Raw genomic sequence first — 20609 nt, 5'->3', positions numbered from 1 at the left:
GGCAGGCCTTAACAATCCTGAAGGCAGAGTGCTTGGAATCGTGTGAGATGGTGCTCTGGCATGAGCTGAGCCCGTTTGCAGCTTGCGGAACCAAGTCCTAATAGCTGTTCCATGATAACGCATACCATATACTCTGAAGTGCATTATAATCCTCGCGGTTAAATGCTATCTCTGGTATCGCTTGTAGGAGAGTAGGGTCTGCAATCCTATGATCACCCAGATTTTTTGCTTTTGTTTCACTGGTTTACGACTTTCTCTGGCTGTGGGCCTGCCAATCAGACCCACAGCCTAGCTGTTCTCTCACTAAATTGACATGTGTACCTTAGGTGCATTATCCAATTGGGACTGGGCCACCTTATCAGACCCTGTAACTCAGGGCATAGGTGTACCCAGGGCCTACCAGGGGCTGAAGCATGTATTATGCCACCCCTGGATGGCCATCTAAATCTGACACAACTGGCTGCACGACAGCTGGGGCAAGGTGGTGTAATCACCCTTTGCTTTAGATATAGTATACCTATATCTAACCCTAAAAATGGACACACAGATTCCTATCAGTCACTCCTATGGCAGGCCTTGACAATCCTGAAGGCAGAGTGCTTGGAATCGTGTGAAATGGTGCTCTGGCATGAGCTGAGCCCGTTTGCAGCTTGCGGAACCAAGTCCTAATAGCTGTTCCATGATAACGCATACCATATACTCTTAAGTGCATTATAATCCTCGCGGTTAAATGCTATCTTTGGTATTGCTTTATCAAAACATGTCGAGTAAGGTGTCATACGAATTGGAATACTAACCCCTCGCCAATTCTGGCGACGGGGTTAGCATTCCACCCTTCTAGAGGGACACGACATGTAGGTAACTGTGAACCCCGGTGAAAGTTAACTGAAGCCTCAGCTCCACAAAATGGATGCTGCCACCAGAGACACAAGTCTGACCTCCTGCTGCTGGGAGTCCTTCCAGCGAGGAGAGCTTGGACAAAGGGTTTCCTGTCAGGGGCGGTGCTAGCACCATCCCAGACAGGGTTTTGTGTATCCTGGGTAGGCAGGGCTTTACAGGAAGGTGACTGCAGAGTGGCACCCCGGTGCTCACTACGCATCTGCCGGCTAGAACCAGTTCCAGGGGCACACCAGCCCCTGGCCTGGGGAAACTCCGGCATGGGAGAGGGGTGTAACCACCCCCCTTCCTGGTCCCACCCCTAGGGCAGGACCTAGTCGCGTACCCACCCCTTTCTTTTGGATAAAGGCAGGAGCGGGGACCCTTCCCAATTAGATCATCTTTGAATCAAGAAACTACTTTCTACGAAAGGAACTCTCGACTTCTTCTCAAGATTTCTCCCTTGTGGCTAAGGAGTAGTCACCCTGCACCCGCAGGCACCATCTAAGAACTCTGCGGTTTGCTGCACGTCCTTCCTCAGGAATCCGACCGACCAGCACGACGAGACCCGGCTTCCCTGGCACCTCTGACCTCTACCTACCTCTACAGCTAAGCTGAGAACCGTAGGTGCGACGAGACCTCGAGGGACCGGCCATCATCAGAACTGCACGACTTCTATCGAGCACGACCGCCGAGGGATCCTCTGGTGAGTGCTTTGGGGTCCGAGAAGCCCCGACCCTGAGCAGCTCCAGCACCGAAGTCCAGCTTCCCAGCATCTCCACGATCTGCGTGGGGCCCTTCTGCTTTTTGCTGCTCACCGGGTTGTTTGGCTACTAGCACGCTGGCTTGTGGCCTTCCTAACGACGCCCGACGACATCACCACTGCTAGTCTGGTTGCTCCAGACTGGCCTTTGCTCCCTTCCAAAAGAGGAGCACGCCGGACCCTCCTGGTCCACTCCAGACGCCATTTTGAGTCCACCGCGTGGGCTTCAATTTGCCAAGACTTGTTGCCCCAATCCTGGGTCCAGCGACGTCGACTGCTTCATCCATCGTGGGACAGCTCGCACCTCCATCCTGGTCGCCGACAACGACTCCTGGTCCGTGAGACTGCAGAGCCCAGCGTCGCCCACTCACCTGGTCGAGGTGACTAATGTTAATGTTAAGCTACATTTGTAAAGCGCACTGACACCGGAGGTTTCCTGGCGCTGAGATTGAAAATGGGGCAGGAGAAAGGGCTAGTGAGAATTTGAAAAGAGCCAGGTCTTTAAGCCTTTTCTGAAGCTCAGCAAGGTGTCAGAGGTTTTAATGTGTAGGGGGATGGAGTTCCACAGCTTGGGTGCCAGGGAGCTGAATCTCCGGCCACCCAATTTTTTTAGCTTGAACACTGGGGAGGTGAGAAGATGAAGGTGAGCAGAGCGGAGATTGCGGGTCGGGCGGTGGGGACTACCATCCGGTGCCCTCCTGGTGCCATCTGACTACTGGCTAGTAGTCACGAACTTGGTCCCCTATGCTTTCAGGTGTCATCCATCTTCGATCCAGGCTTGGATCACTCGAACAATCTTCACTGGTCGCCTGCCAGCAACTTCTTTCTTCAGGCTCCTGGTTCGTCTACGAGGATTCCCGACGTCTTTTGAGACCTATGCAGCTGCAGCCCCTGGGCTAGGTAACTTCGGCATTTTGGTGCCCCAGCATAGCCTCACTATCCAAGGGTCAGGATCCACTGTCGTTTTCGATCTACCTAGTCGGGTTCGCCCGAGAACACTAACTTTGTGAAATCTAGCTACCATAGACTTTATCCCGCATCCCGCGTGAGAGTGCACACTCTGCACCCGAGTCCCCTAGGCCTCCTGCTAGTAATCTGAAGGTTCAGTAACGTAGTCCTAGCGATTCCAAAGCCTATTAGTATAGTACTTACCTGCTAGTAATTTCGCATTCCACTTTTAGAGTATATGGTTTTTCGTGCCCCTCGGGCATTTGTGTAAATTGTGCAACTTGAAGTATTTTCGTAAGAGTTTTGTTGTGTGCTTAGTACCCTGTCCTCATAAAGAGTACAGGGCTGTTGTGATCTAAATAAATACACTGTTTATTTTCATAACACTTGTGTGTTGTCCTTTCACTTGGTGTTCAAGGGGTATATGTGATGGTATAACAGCTGGCTTAACACGCCCTCTAGAGTTTAGCCCGAAGACTGCTCGTATCCACGCTACTAGGATAGCTGGTCTATAAGGTTGACTTACAACCAATCACCATAAGGGTTGTTTGGACTGATACAAAGTGCTCACTAGAATAGTGAACATTATATATCAGGCCAACTTCTCACATTGGTGAGCATCGGTTGGGATTTGAGCTTGCTGTTGTTTTACCACACGTATCCTAAGAATATCTTGTGAAAGATCACATAAGTACTCCAGGTACATATAACTTAGCTTAGAATACTCTGAGTTCTACTGAACCAGCTGTTGTAGCTCCTCAAGGCTTAGCACACCTTGGCTACAACTCTTAGCAAGGGATCAGTAGGCAAACAAATAGTGTAGGTAGGTGCATCACTTACACCACACTAGAATCAGCATGTCAGACAAAGGAGGAAACTCTGAGTCTCCCCTTGTGTCAGTGGACCCTCCACAGGTCATTTCTAGATATGCTGCTCTTAGCTTCCAGGAGATGAGACAAGTGTGTACCTCCAGGAAGCTAAAACAGGGGTCTAACCCCACAATCCCATTTCTGATTGGTCTCTTAGAGACTTATGATGATAGGAGGGCTGGTAACACAGAACCTTCTCATCCAGATGGGAACATGCCTCCCCTTGGGGGAACCACAGGTGACCCTGACCTTATCCATCTCTCTGCAGAAGGTGAAGAGGAGGATGAGGATCTGGAGCCATCTGAGGATGAGGCAGACAAAGGTCCAGTAGTAGTTAGCCAGCTAACTAGGGACAACTTAAGCAGGCATGAGAATGGTACTAGGAGACCCCTGGGGCCCCTCTCAGGCCAGCTTAACATTGGGAATGGACGAGTTAGGTCTCTATCCAGAGGCTCTAACAGATCCATTCGAACCAATGGCTCTCAGGGCTCTTCTCAAAGAGGGATGACATCCCCTCAGAGGAGAGTGTATGAAGCCAAAGTAAGGGAAGTCAATCTGAGGATTGAAAGGGAAGAACTTGCCCTGGCCAACGAGAGACTTGCCTTTGCTAGAGAGCAACAGTTAAGTGGACTAGATTCCACTGGTGGCAGCATTCCCCCAAGGGAAAACAGGAGTTTTGATACTAGACACCTGAGTAAGATAGTGCCCCCCTTTAAACAAGGGGATGATATCCACAAATGGATTACTGCTTTGGAGAGGGCCTGCACCGTACAGTGTGTCCCCCAGAGTCAGTGGGCAGCTATCTTGTGGCTCTCCTTTGAAGGTAAAGGTAGAGATAAGCTCCTCACTACTAGAGCTGAGGATGCTAACAATTACCAAGTCCTGAAGTATACACTGATTGATGGGTTTGGCCTAACCACTGAGCAGTACAGGTTGCTGTACAGGGATACCCAGAAAACTCAGTCTCAGGATTGGTCTGACTTTGTAGATTGTGCCACTAAGGCTTTGGAGGGCTGGTTGCTGGGCAGTAAGGTTACTGATTACACAGGATTGTATAATCTGATCATGAGGGAACAGATTTTAAACAATTGTCAGAACCAGTTGTTGCATCAGCATCTTGTTGACTCAGATCTGACCTCTCCCTAAGAATTGGGAAAGAAGGCAGACAGATGGGTCAGACCAAGAGTTAAGCAAAACCAGGGCCAGAACCAGGGTGGTCAGAAGAAAGCAGACCAGAAGGGTAAAGATTCTAAGGGTGAACAAAATGACCAGAAGTCTTCAACAGGTCCCCAACAACCCAAAGAGGGTGGGGGTCAGGCTTCCCAGAAAAAGAAGAATCAAGAAGGCCAATCAAAAAGGTGGTGCCAATACTGTAAAAGTAAAACTCACTGGTTTAGTGAGTGCACCAAGAAAGGAGGGCAGACTCCTGCTACTGCAGCCCCTAAGGCACCTGTGCCCCCTAGTACAGCCAGCAGTAGTAGTGCACCTCCCAAGGGACTAGTTGGGTTAACCTTGGGTTCTGAGGGGTATGACAACTTAGTTGGCACACTCACTCAGGCTGTCCTTGTCTGTACAGGGGATATGGATATATCCCCTGGTGTCAGTCCCAATACTTTGGGCAAATACAGGCAGACACCTTTAATCAATGGAAGAATGGCTCAGGCCTATAGGGACACTTGTGCCAGTGTCACAATGGTGACACCTAACTTTGTGGACCCTGGACAGATCATGCCAGGTACAGATTTCCTGGTGACAAATGCAAGCAATGTCACTACCAGTCATAGTATGGCAATTGTTGCTTTCTCCTGGGGAGGGGTAAATGGCCAAAAGAAGGTTGTAGTTAGTTCAGACCTCCCAGTGGATTGTTTGTTGGGCAATGATTTGGAGTCATCACAATGGTCAGAAGTGGAGCAGAGGACTCACATGGAGATGTTAGGCTTGCCAGCACATGTGCTTGCTGTGACTAGGTCACAGGCCAGAAAATGCCCCACTGAACAGGTGCTGGATCCTGGAACAATGGACCAGACACCTCCCAAGAAGAAGAGCAGTAGGGTTAAGGCATTGCCTTCCCCCTTGCCCCAGGTTGAGGATCAAGTCTCAGAGGAGGCTGACCTACAAGAATTGAGGGAAACTGAGCGTAAAGAATTTGAACTTGATCAAGTTGAGTTTCTGGGCTCAGGGGGACCCTCAAGAGAAGACCTGGGGAAGGACCAGTTAGACTGCCCTTCCCTTGAACCCCTCAGACAGCAGGCTGCTGCTGAGGCTGCTGGGAACGCCACAGGTACCCACAAGGTATACTGGGATGATGGACTCTTGTACACTGAGGCAAGAGACCCCAAGCCTGGCATGGCCAGGAGGCTGGTTATCCCCTTGTCTCAGAGAGGTTTCCTTCTTACCTTGGCCCATGAGATTCCCTTAGCAGGACACTTAGGCCAGACAAAGACTTGGGACAGACTTGTCTCACACTTTCACTGGCCTCACATGAATGAGGATACCAAGGAGTTTTGTCGCTCCTGTGTGACTTGCCAAGCCAGTGGTAAGTCAGGTGGCACAAAAAAGGCCCCCCTTATACCAATGCCTGTGGTGGGGGTGCCCTTTGAAAGAGTGGGGATTGACATTGTTGGTCCAATGGAACCCCAGACAGCATCAGGGCACAAGTTTATACTGGTGGTAGTGGATCATGCCACCAGGTATCCTGAAGCTATTCCCCTTAGGACCACTACAGCACCTGTTGTGGCAAGAGCCCTAGTTGGAGTGTTCTCCAGAGTGGGCTTCCCTAAGGAGGTTGTCTCTGACAGAGGTGCAAACTTCATATCAAGCTACTTAACTGCTATGTGGAAGGAATGTGGTGTCAACTACAAGTTCACTACACCCTATCACCCCAAATGCAATGGGCTTGTTGAAAGGTTCAACAGGACCCTAAAAGGGATGATTCATGGACTACCTGAAAATCTCAGGCGTAGATGGGATGTCCTGATTCCCTGCCTTTTGTTTGCTTACAGAGAGGTCCCACAGAAGGGGGTTGGCTTCAGCCCTTTTGAACTTCTGTATGGGCATCCTGTGAGAGGACCCCTGTGTTTGGTTAAGGAAGGATGGGAGAGACCTCTCAAAAAGCCTGCAACCAGCATAGTGGACTATGTACTTGGTCTCCGCTCCAGGATGGCTGAGTATATGGAAAAGGCATCTGAAAACCTTAAGGCCAGCCAAGAACTCCAAAAAGCTTGGCATGACCAAAAGGCTGTCCTGACTGTGTATCAGCCTGGACAGAAGGTGTGGGTGTTGGAGCCAGTGGCCCCAGCAGCACTGAAAGACAAATGGTCTGGGCCCCACACAATCCTTGAGCAAAAGGGAGAGGTCACCTACCTGGTGGACCTTGGAACTCCCAGGAGCCCCCACAGGGTGCTCCATGTTAACAGGCTCAAAGCATATGTCGACAGGAAGGACATGAGCTTGCTCATGGCCATAGATGAGGGACAGGAGGAAGAGAGTGACCCTCTCCCAGACCTGCTCACTCAGAATCCTGATGATGGATCAGTAGATGGTGTTGTCTTTTGTGGCAGCCTCTCTGAACATCAACAGAAGGATTGCAAACAAGTTCTTCAATCCTTCAGGCATATGTTCTCTCTAACACCCAGTCAGACCAATTGATGTACCCATAAGGTTGACACTGGTGACAGCTTGCCAGTTAAGAGTAAAATCTACAGGCAGCCTGATCATGTTAGAGACTGCATCAAAACAGAAGTGCAGAAAATGTTGGAGTTGGGAGTCATTGAACCCTCAGATAGCCCTTGGGCTAGTCCAGTAGTTCTAGTGCCAAAGCCTCACACCCAGGGTAGCAAGAGAGAGATGAGGTTTTGCGTAGACTACAGGGGTCTCAATGCAGTCACTAAGACTGATGCCCACCCAATACCAAGGGCAGATGAACTTATAGATAGATTGGCTTCAGCCAACTACTTAAGTACATTTGACCTGACAGCTGGGTATTCGCAAATCAGGTTAGCTGAGGATGCCAAGCCCAAGACAGCATTTTCTACCCCTGGTGGGCATTATCAATTTGTGGTAATGCCCTTTGGTTTGAAAAATGCACCTGCCACCTTCCAAAGGTTGGTGAATCATGTTCTCACTGGGCTGGATGACTTCTGTGCAGCATATCTTGATGATATAGCTGTCTTTAGCTCCACTTGGGAGGATCACCTGGTCCACCTGAGGAAAGTGTTAGAGGCACTGCAAGCAGCAGGTCTCACTATCAAGGCCACAAAGTGCCAGATAGGGCAGACACAGGTTGTATACTTGGGCCAACTTGTAGGTGGAGGCCAAGTTCAGCCACTGGAGAGCAAGATACAGTCAATCAGGGACTGGGCTCCTCCAACCACCCAGACTCAGGTTCGAGCTTTCTTGGGCCTGACTGGTTACTACAGAAAGTTGGTCAGGAATTATGGATCAATTGTGACTCCACTTAATGAACTGACAAGTAAGAAAATGCCAAAAAAGGTTCAGTGGACAGCAAGCTGTCAAAAAGCATTCGATGACCTAAAGCAGGCCATGTGCACAGCACCTATCCTCAAGAGTCCAGACTACTCCAAACCATTCATTGTCCAAACAGATGCTTCTGAGTTGGGTGTGGGAGCTGTTCTATCTCAACTGAATTTTGATGGTAATGACCAGCCCATTGCTTTTATAAGCAGAAGGCTGACCCCCAGAGAGAAAAATTGGTCAGCTATTGAGAGGGAGGCCTTTGCTGTGGTTTGGGCCCTGAAGAAACTGAGGCCATACTTGTTTGGCACTCATTTCAAGATTCAGACCGACCATAAGCCCCTCTTGTGGCTAAATCAGATGAAGGGTGAAAACCCCAAACTGCTTAGGTGGTCCATTTCCCTACAGGGGATGGATTTTACAGTGGAGCATAGACGTGGCACTGATCATGGCAATGCAGATGGGCTCTCCAGGTATTTTCACTTAGAGCAAGAAGACTCACCTGGTCAAAGTTAGTTTATTGTCCCAAAGTTTTGGGGGGGGGGGGGTCATGTAGGAGAGTAGGGTCTGCAATCCTATGATCACCCAGATTTTTTGCTTTTGTTTCACTGGTTTACGACTTTCTCTGGCTGTGGGCCTGCCAATCAGACCCACAGCCTAGCTGTTCTCTCACTAAATTGACATGTGTACCTTAGGTGCATTATCCAATTGGTACTGGGCCACCTTATCAGACCCTGTAACTCAGGGCATAGGTGTACCCAGGGCCTACCAGGGGCTGAAGCATGTATTATGCCACCCCTGGATGGTCATCTAAATCTGACACAACTGGCTGCACGACAGCTGGGGCAAGGTGGTGTAATCACCCTTTGCTTTAGATATAGTATACCTATATCTAACCCTAAAAATGGACACACAGATTCCTATCAGTCACTCCTATGGCAGGCCTTAACAATCCTGAAGGCAGAGTGCTTGGAATCGTGTGAGATGGTGCTCTGGCATGAGCTGAGCCCGTTTGCAGCTTGCGGAACGAAGTCCTAATAGCTGTTCCATGATAACGCATACCATATACTCTGAAGTGCATTATAATCCTCGCGGTTAAATGCTATCTCTGGTATCGCTTGTAGGAGAGTAGGGTCTGCAATCCTATGATCACCCAGATTTTTTGCTTTTGTTTCACTGGTTTACGACTTTCTCTGGCTGTGGGCCTGCCAATCAGACCCACAGCCTAGCTGTACTCTCACTAAATTGACATGTGTACCTTAGGTGCATTATCCGATTGGGACTGGGCCACCTTATCAGACCCTGTAACTCAGGGCATAGGTGTACCCAGGGCCTACCAGGGGCTGAAGCATGTATTATGCCACCCCTGGATGGCCATCTAAATCTGACACAACTGGCTGCACGACAGCTGGGGCAAGGTGGTGTAATCACCCTTTGCTTTAGATATAGTAAACCTATATCTAACCCTAAAAATGGACACACAGATTCCTATCAGTCACTCCTATGGCAGGCCTTGACAATCCTGAAGGCAGAGTGCTTGGAATCGTGTGAAATGGTGCTCTGGCATGAGCTGAGCCCGTTTGCAGCTTGCGGAACCAAGTCCTAATAGCTGTTCCATGATAACGCATACCATATACTCTTAAGTGCATTATAATCCTCGCGGTTAAATGCTATCTTTGGTATTGCTTTATCAAAACATGTCGAGTAAGGTGTCATACGAATTGGAATACTAACCCCTCGCCAATTCTGGCGACGGGGTTAGCATTCCACCCTTCTAGAGGGACACGACATGTAGGTAACTGTGAACCCCGGTTAAAGTTAACTGAAGCCTCAGCTCCACAAAATGGATGCTGCCACCACAGACACGAGTCTGACCTCCTGCTGCTGGGAGTCCTTCCAGCGAGGAGAGCTTGGACAAAGGGTTTCCTGTCAGGGGCGGTGCTAGCACCATCCCAGACAGGGTTTTGTGTATCCTGGGTAGGCAGGGCTTTACAGGAAGGTGACTGCAGAGTGGCACCCCGGTGCTCACTACGCATCAGCCGGCTAGAACCAGTTCCAGGGGCACACCAGCCCCTGGCCTGGGGAAACTCCGGCATGGGAGAGGGGTGTAACCACCCCCCTTCCTGGTCCCACCCCTAGGGCAGGACCTAGTCGCGTACCCACCCCTTTCTTTAGGATAAAGGCAGGAGCGGGGACCCTTCCCAATTAGATCATCTTTGAATCAAGAAACTACTTTCTACGAAAGGAACTCTTGACTTCTTCTCAAGATTTCTCCCTTGTGGCTAAGGAGTAGTCACCCTGCACCCGCAGGCACCATCTAAGAACTCTGCGGTTTGCTGCACGTCCTTCCTCAGGAATCCGACCGACCAGCACAACGAGACCCGGCTTCCCTGGCACCTCTGACCTCCACCTACCTCTACAGCTAAGCTGAGAACCGTAGGTGCGACGAGACCTCGAGGGACCGGCCATCATCAGAACTGCACGACTTCTATCCAGCGCGACCGCCGAGGGATCCTCTGGTGAGTGCTTTGGGGTCCGAGAAGCCCCGACCCTGAGCAGCTCCAGCACCGAAGTCCAGCCTCCCAGCATCTCCACGATCTGCGTGGGGCCCTTCTGCTTTTTGCTGCTCACCGCGTTGTTTGGCTACTAGCCCGCTGGCTTGTGACCTTCCCGGCGACGCCCGACGACATCACCACTGCTAGTCTGGTTGCTCCAGACTGGCCCTTGCTCCCTTCTAAAAGAGGAGCACCCCGGACCCTCCTGGTCCACTCCAGACGCCATTTTAGGTCCACCGCTTGGGCTTGAATTTGCCAAGACTTGTTGCCCCAATCCTGGGTCCAGCGACGTCGACAGCATCAACCATCGTGGGACAGCTCGCACCTCCATCCTGGTCGCCGACAACGCCTCCTGGTCCGTGAGACTGCAGAGCCCAGCGTCGCCCACTCACCTGGTCGAGGTGACTTCGCCCGGTGCCATCCTGGTGCCCACACAATCACTGGCTAGTGATTAAGAACTTGGTCCCCTCTGCTTTCAGGTGTCATCCATCTTCGATCCAGGCTTGGATCACTTCGAACAATCTTCACTGGTCGCCTGCCAGCAACTTCTTTCTTCAGGCTCCTGGTTCGTCAACGAGGATTCCCGACGTCTTTTCAGACCTATGCAGCTGCAGCCCCTGGGCTAGGTAACTTCGGCATTTCGGTGCCCCGGCATAGCCTCACTATCCAAGGGTCCAGATCCACTGTCGTTTTCAACCTACCTTATCGGGTTCGCCCGAGAACACTAACTTTGCTTTTACTAGCTCCCATAGACTTTGTCCCGCATCCCGCGTGAGAGTGCACACTCTGCACCCGAGTTCCCTAGGCCTCCTACTAGTAATCTGAAGGTTCAGTAACGTAGTCCTAGCGATTCCAAAGCCTATTAGTACAGTACTTACCTGCTAGTAATTTCGCATTCCACTTCCATAGTATATGGTTTTTCGTGCCCCTCGGGCATTTGTGTAAATTGTGCAACTTGAAGTATTTTCGTAAGAGTTTTGTTGTGTGCTTAGTACCCTGTCCTCATAAAGAGTACAGGGCTGTTGTGATCTAAATGAATACACTGTTTATTTTCATAACACTTGTGTGGTGTCCTTTCACTTGGTGTTCAAGGGGTATATGTGATGGTATAACAGCTGGCTTAACACGCCCTGCTCGTATCCACGCTACTAGGATAGCTGGTCTATAAGGTTGACCTACAACCAATCATCAATAAGGGTTGTTTGGACTGATACATAGTGATCACTAGAATAGTGAGCACTGCATATCAGGCCAACTTCTCACACTCAGATTGGGCAGGCTTCGCTGTGAAATCTGTTCGCACAGTAGTGGTGTTATTTTTTCTTATTCTCCACCGCCGCTTTGGTGTGGGGATGGGCTTGCCATTCTTTTCACTAGATTATGACTATACACAGAGATCCCCTACTACAGAAGGAGTAGTTTCTGTCCTGTAACTCCAGTTCTGTAGTAGGGGTATCTCTGTTATAGTCATAAGCGCCCGCCCTCCTCCCCGGTGGAGAAAGATATTCATGTGAGGAATGCTACAGGTCTGGCGTGTTGGGCCTTCAAAAAGAACTGAAAGTAAAAGGGACCTGCTGTGCATTCTGGGATACTGAGAGAATTCTGGAAAGTTTTCTTAAAGGCACAGTATCCCTGTCTGAGCCACATAATGGCAGCCTATGGGGCTTGTCTGTCCACCCCTTCATCTTTATCATTCTAGAGGCTTTTGTAATAAAAGGGAAGTTTTCTCTGTGAGTGTAGCCTGTGGATATAGGCTGCATTATCTGTCTTTAAATTCTCTCTTAAGTGTCTGTGCAGGTCTTCATTTTTTGACAACTTAAGAGATTATTTTTGATTGCTCCGGGGTCCACGCTCATGAGCGGGACTATTCACTAGATTATGACTATAGCAGAGATACCCCTACTACAGAACTGGAGTTACAGGACAGAAACTACTCCTTCCCCCTCCACCACCCCTAAACAAGGCGAGAGATGTGAATCACACCTTGTGCAAATAAATATAAATCCATACATAACATTGGATCACTTAAACAGCATTATTGATATTTTTGCATCAAATTACAGCAGATCAGCATCACAGACAGGTATGCACCTGTTACAACGCATTTTTTACAACGCAATACTGTTACAACGCATCTATTACAACGCAGATACTGTTACAACTCATGTTTTTACAACGCATTTTTTTACAACGCAGGTACCTTTACAACGCATACCATTACAACGTAAGTATTGGTAAGTATATAATTATATTTTAAATGTTATATGTTTGGGGTAAAGGGGTATTTTTAGGGTTTAGGGTCAGTTTTGGGTTTTAGGGTAAAGGGGTATTTTTAGGGTTCAGGGTCAGTTTTCAGTTTTTGGGTAAAGGGGTATTTTTAGGGTTCAGGGTCAGTTTTTAGTTTTTGGGTAAAGGGGTATTTTTAGGGTTCAGGGTCAGTTTTTGGGTAAAGGGGTATTTTTAGGGTTCAGGGTCAGTTTTCAGTTTTTGGGTGAAGGGGTATTTTTAGGGTTCAGGGTCAGTTTTTAGTTTTTGGGTAAAGGGGTATTTTTAGGGTTCAGGGTCAGTTTTCAGTTTTTGGGTAAAGGGGTATTTTTAGGGTTCAGGGTCAGTTTTCAGTTTTTGGGTAAAGGGGTATTTTTAGGGTTCAGGGTCAGTTTTTAGTTTTTGGGTAAAGGGGTATTTTTAGGGTTCAGGGTCAGTTTTTAGTTTTTGGGTAAAGGGGTATTTTTAGGGTTCAGGGTCAGTTTTCAGTTTTTGGGTAAAGGGGTATTTTTAGGGTTCAGGGTCAGTTTTTAGTTTTTGGGTAGAGGGGTATTTTTAGGGTTCAGGGTCAGTTTTCAGTTTTTGGGTAAAGGGGTATTTTTAGGGTTCAGGGTCAGTTTTCAGTTTTTGGGTAAAGGGGTATTTTTAGGGTTCAGGGTCAGTTTTTAGTTTTTGGGTAAAGGGGTATTTTTAGGGTTCAGGGTCAGTTTTCAGTTTTTGGGTAAAGGGGTATTTTTAGGGTTCAGGGTCAGTTTTTAGTTTTTGGGTAAAGGGGTATTTTTAGGGTTCAGGGTCAGTTTTTAGTTTTTGGGTAAAGGGGTATTTTTAGGGTTCAGGGTCAGTTTTTAGTTTTTGGGTAAAGGGGTATTTTTAGGGTTCAGGGTCAGTTTTTAGTTTTTGGGGTACAGGGGTACAGGGTAAAAATAAATTAAAATTAATTTTAAATTAATTAATTGAAATTAAATTAAATTAAATTACATTAAATTATTTTTGGGGTTGAGGGTCAGTTTTGAGTTTTTGGGGTACAGGGGTACAGGGTAAAAATAAAGTAAAATTAATTTTAATTTATTAAAATATTTAATTAAATTAATTAATTGGAATTACATTAAATTAAATTACTTTAATTTATTTTTGGGGTTGAGGGTCAGTTTTGAGTTTTTGGGGTACAGGGGTACAGGGTAAAAAGAAAGTAAAATTAATTTTAAATTAAATTATTTAATTTAAATTAAATTAAATTACATTAAATTATATTTTAGAAAATTAATTTACGATTATAATATTAATATTAATATATACTTACCAATACTTACGTTGTAATGGTATGCGTTGTAAAGGTACCTGCGTTGTAAAAAAATGCGTTGTAAATACATGAGTTGTAACAGTATCCGCGTTGTAAAAGATGCGTTGTAACGGTATGCGTTGTTACAGTCCGCGTTGTAACATCATATATCCTCACAGACATATCTAAAGAATATTAATCAACTGTGGCCTCCACATCTTATCCCAGTTCAGGGTCTACCATTTCCTGTTGTATCCTCTACTAAGTGTCATTCCTTCCTTCCTCCCTGTTCCACTCCGTTGTAAACCAACCTGTGACGTACCCCACATTCAGCTCGTACCCACCTTAAAAATTACCATAACTATTGCCATTCACACATGGGCCCCTGGTCACTCCTTGTTGCACAGCAAGTTCCCAGTCCGGTCTTTCGTTCTACAAGGCAATCTGAACAGGTTTGTTTGTACATCTGTTTCATTTCAATAGGAGGGCTCCAACTTCCAGAATGCACTAATTGTGAAATGAAAGCTAGGAACTGAAATCATTACTGCACCACAAGCCTTTCAAGCTGTTAATTCATCTACTCAAACAATACAAACTAAAATTGCAATTTCTTTATCATTAGTTCATGGATCCTGAGAGTATGGAATGACAAATGTGAAACCATTATTTTTTATTTTTTTACCCTTCGTTTTTGATTCGTAATCATTCATTGGTTTGATTGCTTTTGCGGGTCAATCACATATTGGTTTGTGATTGAATTAATTGTGAAACTTTTTGTTATTGGTCAACCATTTTGTGTCTAGCAAGTGCTATAAATAATATCTGATATAGACTGTTAGTTGTAGCTGCCTTACCTTAGAATTTCTCCAGGCGTTAGTCTGAATCCGGAGATTCTTTCTTGAGCAACACCCCTATGCGTCAGTAGGTGGCGTCAGTCGACTCCGCATCCGTCGTCCGTGTCACCGTCAATGGGATGACGTTGTGGTGCCTTCTTAGATGCCGCCTTTGCGCGCTGACGTCCATTCTTTCTTTTCCGTGCCAGCCTAGCGCATATCGAGAGAGAGCTACCCCTTAGCTGTTTTTTGGCTAGCTTTTTGGGACTTTTGGCAGCTTCTTTTTTGAGTCTTGGACTCCTGGTACGCAAGGAATGTTTCAACGTCGAACCGGCTTCAAGCCCTGCGACTCCTGTCACAAGGTGATGTCTGTGACGGATCCGTACCTCGTGCGCTTGTGCTGGCTAGGGTGCGACCACGACCCAGAGTCGTGCTCCGACAGCCGGGCCATGCACCCGAAGACTTTGCGGAAACCTGAAAGTTGTTGGAGGCCCAGCAGTCGTCTCCGCATCGCTCCCGATCTCGTTCGAGAGGAAGTTATCGAGACCGTTCGCAGAGGCCCCACTCCTCGTCGCACTCCAAGTCATCAAGGTCCTCGGGTAAGTCAAAGCACAAGAAGAAGGTGAAGAAACACAGGCGCTTTTCACCTTCTCCCCATTGGTCGGCTAACGTGACAGCGTCTGTGCTCGAAAGGCCCAGTCTCCGGTGCCTGCTTCAGGGACAACTCCGCGCCTTCCACCCTTAACGGGAGCTGGAGTGTCTCCTGCCCAACTTAGACAGTTTTAGGAGGCCTTACACCTCATTTCTGGGCAGCCCGACTCCACTGGCGTGCCTTTGGGACCCGCTGAGCGGGCCAGGGGTTCTGGGCCTTCGATACAGGAGGGCCGCCGCGGATCAGGCCTGGATCCGGATCAACGCCGGTCGATCTCACTCGACCTTCCCTAGCGCCGATCCCAACAACGCCCCCGGCTATTACTTCGGCCAACGCCGTCCCCATCTTCATCTCCGAGTTGGACACGGAGCCGGACCGATGACGGAACCAACGCCGAAGGGTACTTTTGTTCCTCTGTTCATCCCTGGTGTTCCCCTATTGACCAGAGGGTGGTGATGAGGTCTGGGAGGAGTCACTGGACCCTTTAACCGACCAGCTGGAAGAACCAGACTGGCAAGAGGACCTGGGTGATGCCAGTGGTCTGGACACCTCTCCAGACACTAGTTTGCTTTCTCTCCCTACAGAGGCTACGGAGGAGGGAGTGTCCTTTGCTGTGGTGGTGAGAAGGGTGGCTGAGTTCATTGGCTCCCTTCGGTGGCAGTCAGGACTAACCTCCTGACAGAGGTGCTTCAGCTTGTGGCTTCTTCCTCTAAACGCCTATTGCCATTCAATGGATCCCTTACTGATATCCTCCAGGGCACTTGGCCCAAGCCCAGCACAGGGGCTCCTGTGGAGAAGACAATTGCCCATCGCTATCGACCCAGTGTTCCTGACCCAACACCCTTCCCCTGAGAGCTTGGTGGTCCAAGCCTCTTCTTCCAAGAAGCTGGACCATCTTAGGAAGTGAATGTTCTCTGCCTCCAGCTTGGCATTGCCTCTTGGGCTGCTACTCCGATACCATCAGGGATACGGTCACGCAGGTGCTGCCTCAGTGTCCGAAGGAGGCCCGGGCCGTTCTTTCCCAGGCAGTTGCAGATGGGAGAAACACAGCCAAATTCACCATTTGGTGTGGACTGGATACCACTGACTCACTGGGCAGAAGGATTGCTGCGTCGGTAGCCCTTAGCCCGTAGCCCTTAGACGCTATGCCTAGTTGAGGACATCTGGCTTTTCGGGGGATGTCCTGTCAACCTGATAGACATGCCCTTTGATGGCCATGTCTTTTTGGTGACAAAGCAGACTCTGCACTTGAGCGCTTTAAAGACTCTAGAGCTACGGCCAGATCTCTTGACCTTACTGCACTTTCCCATCCACTCCAGTCAGCTTTTTGTCCCTTATGTGGCTACGGAAGGGGCGCCCAACCACTTGCGGTTTAGTCGAGCCAACAGTTTACACAAGCTGCCCAGCCTCCGCGTGGCTGCGGATGTGGGACCCAGGATCCTCGTGGGTCTGGGAGCAAGCGGGTGGGCCAGTCCACCATCTCCCCCCTGCCTCCAAATATTCCTCGTCCGATGTTCTAGACCCATCTTCACCCAGTTGGAGGCAGGATTCGCCATCACCTCCTCCACTAGCAATCCATCACCTCGGACAGGTGGGCTCTACAAATAGTCCTAACGGGCTACTCCTTCCCCTTCGAGACTACCCCTACCTCCATGCCACTGTCTTACAATCGCATGTCTGAAGATCATTTGACACTTTTCCATCAGGAAATCTCAGCTCTTTGGGCCAAGGGAGCTATAGAGAGGGTCCTTGTGCCAGAAGTAGGCCATGGTTATTATTCCTACTACTTTCTGGTGCCCAAGAAGGACCAAGTTCTGCGTCCTATTCTCGACCTACGGTCCCTCAAATGCTTCCTCCGGAAGGATAAGTTCAAGATGCTCACATTAGCTCAAGTCCTGTCTGCCATTGACGCCGTAGACTGGATGGTGGTACAAAAGGGGGTGGTGATGGACGGAGCATCTGAATCAATCAAACACTCACACCCAGTCAAAATATCTGGGTTTAATCCATCAACGTTCTTTAGCCCACTCTGCCACCCCAGTTCAGACATGGCTATATGCAAATCAGTCTGACCCTGTGCCTCATGGGAACAGTCCAGCCCGAACTGCCAAGCCATGTCTTCCCTGGACCGGAAACAAGCTTCCGAGGACCGGTTTCTGGCATTCTAGCCGTCTTCAGCCCGGCTTGCTTGAATCCAGTGGCAAAGTGAGCAAGGGACTCACGTCTGAGCATACCCTGCCACACTTATGGCGGCCAAAAGTGGTACAAAAGGGGGTGGTGATGGACGGAGCATCTGAATCAATCAAACACTCACACCCAGTCAAAAGATCTGGGTTTAATCCATCACCGTTCTTTAGCCCACTCGGCCACCCCAGTTCAGACATGGCTATATGCAAATCAGTCTGACCCTGTGCCTCATGGGAACAGTCCAGCCCGAACTGCCAAGCCATGTTTTCCCTGGACTAGAAACAAGCTTCCGAGGACCGGTTTCTGGCATTCCAGCCGTCTTCAGCCCGGCTTGCTTGAATCCAGTGGCAAAGTGAGCAAGGGACTCACGTCTGAGCATACCCTGCCACACTTATGGCGGCCAAAAGTGGTACAAAAGGAGAATGCCAGAAACCGGTCCTCAGAAGCTTGTTTCCGGTCCAGGGAAGACATGGCTTGGCAGTTCGGGCTGGACTGTTCCCATGAGGCACAGGGTCAGACTGATTTGCATATAGCCGTGTCTGAACTGGGGTGGCAGAGTGGGCTAAAGAACGGTGAGGGATTAAACCCAGATCTTTTGACTGGGTGTGAGTGCTTGATTGATTCAGATGCTCCGTCCATCACCACCCCCTTTTGTACCGCAGACTGGATGGTGGCATTGGACATGCAGGGTGCTTATTTCCACATTCCTGTCCTTCCAGCCCATAAACGCAATCTACGGTTCACCGTGAGCCACGAGCACTTTCAGTTCATCGTGCTCCCCTTTGGCCTTACCAGTGTCCCTCCGGTGTTCTCAAAGGTGATGGCTTTGGTTGCAGCTCATCTGTGCAGATCAGGGGTTCCAGTGTTCCCTTATCTCGACGACTAGCTGTTGAAGGCGGGCTCGCCCCAGGCTGTAGTCTCCCACCTTGAGACTATGGCAGAGCTCCTGCATTCGCTAGAGTTCACTATAAACGTGCCAAAGTCACACCGACTCCCGCTCAGACGCCGCCTTTTATCGGAGCTGTTCTGGACACAGTGCAGTTTCAGGCCTATCCTCCCAAATAGCGAGTCCAGGATATTCGGGCTATGATACCGATCTTCCAGCCTCTATTCCGGATTTTGGTCAGAATGACTCTGAGGCTGCTGGGCCTCATGGCGTCCTGCATCCTGCTGGTGGATCCTGCTGGTGGATCATGCCAGGTGGCATATGCAGGCTCTGCAGTGGGACCTGAAGTTCCAGTGGGCGCAGCATCAGGGGAATCTTTCAGACTATGACCAGATCTCAAAGGGGACTGTGACACAGCTGCAGTGGTGGCTAACGAATCAAGATTGGGTCAGAGGCTGGGGTATCTATTCTAAGGTAAGGAATCTACAACTGACAGTCTCTATCAGATGAACAAGTTACTTACCTTCGGTAACGATGTATGTGGTAGAGACACATGTTAGTTGTAGATTCCTTACCACCCCAAACATCCTCCCCGGTCTACGAACTGAATTCTAGGGACAGGGACTCCCTTACGGGGCCCTAGTTGTCACGCACCAGTGGTCAGTGTCTTTCATGGCTCTGCGCTTCTGGCATGGAAAGTTGTGTCAGAACTGACTTCAGTGCGCAGGGGCGGCATCTAAGTAGGTACCGCAACGTCATCCCAGCGACTACGTCGCCGACGGTGGATGCAGAGTCGACTGACGCCACCTAACGACGCGCAGGAGTATTGCTGAAGAAAAAAGTCTCTGGATCCAGACTGACGCCTGGGGGAAATTCTAAGGTAAGGAATCTACAACTAACATAACATATGTCTCTACCAGATACATTGTTACCGAAGGCAAGTAACTTGTTCTTCTCTGTGAGTTCCTAATTCTTTAATTTGACTTAGCTGTGGAAGGCACTACTACAGCATATTTAATGATAACAGTTTCAGTTTGCTGATCGAATTTAAGGTGCATTTTGTCATGGGACACAAGGTAATTATGGTTTCCATTATGTACTGTACTCCTTTTCCTAATACCCTTTTATGTAGCATGGCCCAAGAGTGATAATAATAGTCTTTATAATTCGATTATTTAAAATCTTTAAAATATGCAGGAGTCATAATAAAATAGATTTGCGTTAATAAGAACATGATCAATGTGCAAGAGATTAGAGTAAAAAAAGTATGTGCGTCATGAAACATAAATTAAACCAACGGCAGCCAAAAGTGCAAGTGGGGATGGGGCAATTTAGATTAAGGGTGTTTCCTAGTGCTAGCCACAATTAGGAGAGAGTCTTTTTTCCTGTGGTAGAAGGATGAGAGTCCGGTTGTTGGGATGATAGGTTGCTTTGTGCCCAGAGTGATTGCGCGCCTGCTATCTTTTTGAGTGCCCTCTCTACGCCTTGGATGAACTTAACAGTTCGGGCAATTGACCTAACGAAAGCAGGGTTTACCCCTCCCCCTCACCCTTCCATGGTCTCGAGAAGTACAACCCAGGGCCTATATATAGATACAAACATTAATAGGTGTGTTTTGTGGTAAAACGTTGTGCTTTGGAGGTGACACCATGAGATAGTGTATGCATTTTATCGCAACTCGAAGGGTTATGAGATACACAAAATAGTCACTTTTTTTTTAAATTGGCTACGCCAATAAGGCCCTCATTACTAGTCTGACCGAGTATAATTACCTCATGGAATTCCTCTCTGCCTGATTTCCAAGTGGATCCTTTTTTCCTTACCCGTTTTCGAGATGAACTTGCACAGATAGTGGACAGAACTCAAAATGGGAAGAGAGAAAAATGCTGGGAAATATTAGAAAAATGGAGACCTACTGGTCCCGGCATCTAGGGAATCTCCCCAGAACTGCATATTTGGAAAGACGCTTATAAATCAGTCTTTCCCTACACACGCGCAATGTGCTCAGTGCTATACCAGGGGA

The 20609-nt window shown here is 48.6% G+C and overlaps 1 protein-coding gene across 2 annotated transcripts in view; it reads left to right on the top strand.

The window, feature by feature from the left end:
* The window catches only part of TASP1 (taspase 1), an 834089-nt gene that overhangs the window by 691987 nt on the left and 121493 nt on the right, over positions 1 to 20609 (top strand). The window lies entirely within an intron of this gene.

This window comes from Lissotriton vulgaris, chromosome 6 (assembly GCF_964263255.1).
Source record: "Lissotriton vulgaris chromosome 6, aLisVul1.2, whole genome shotgun sequence".
Lineage (NCBI taxonomy): Eukaryota > Metazoa > Chordata > Amphibia > Caudata > Salamandridae > Lissotriton > Lissotriton vulgaris.
Note: the sequence above shows the minus strand (reverse complement) of the source record. Positions and strands in the feature narration are given on the sequence as shown.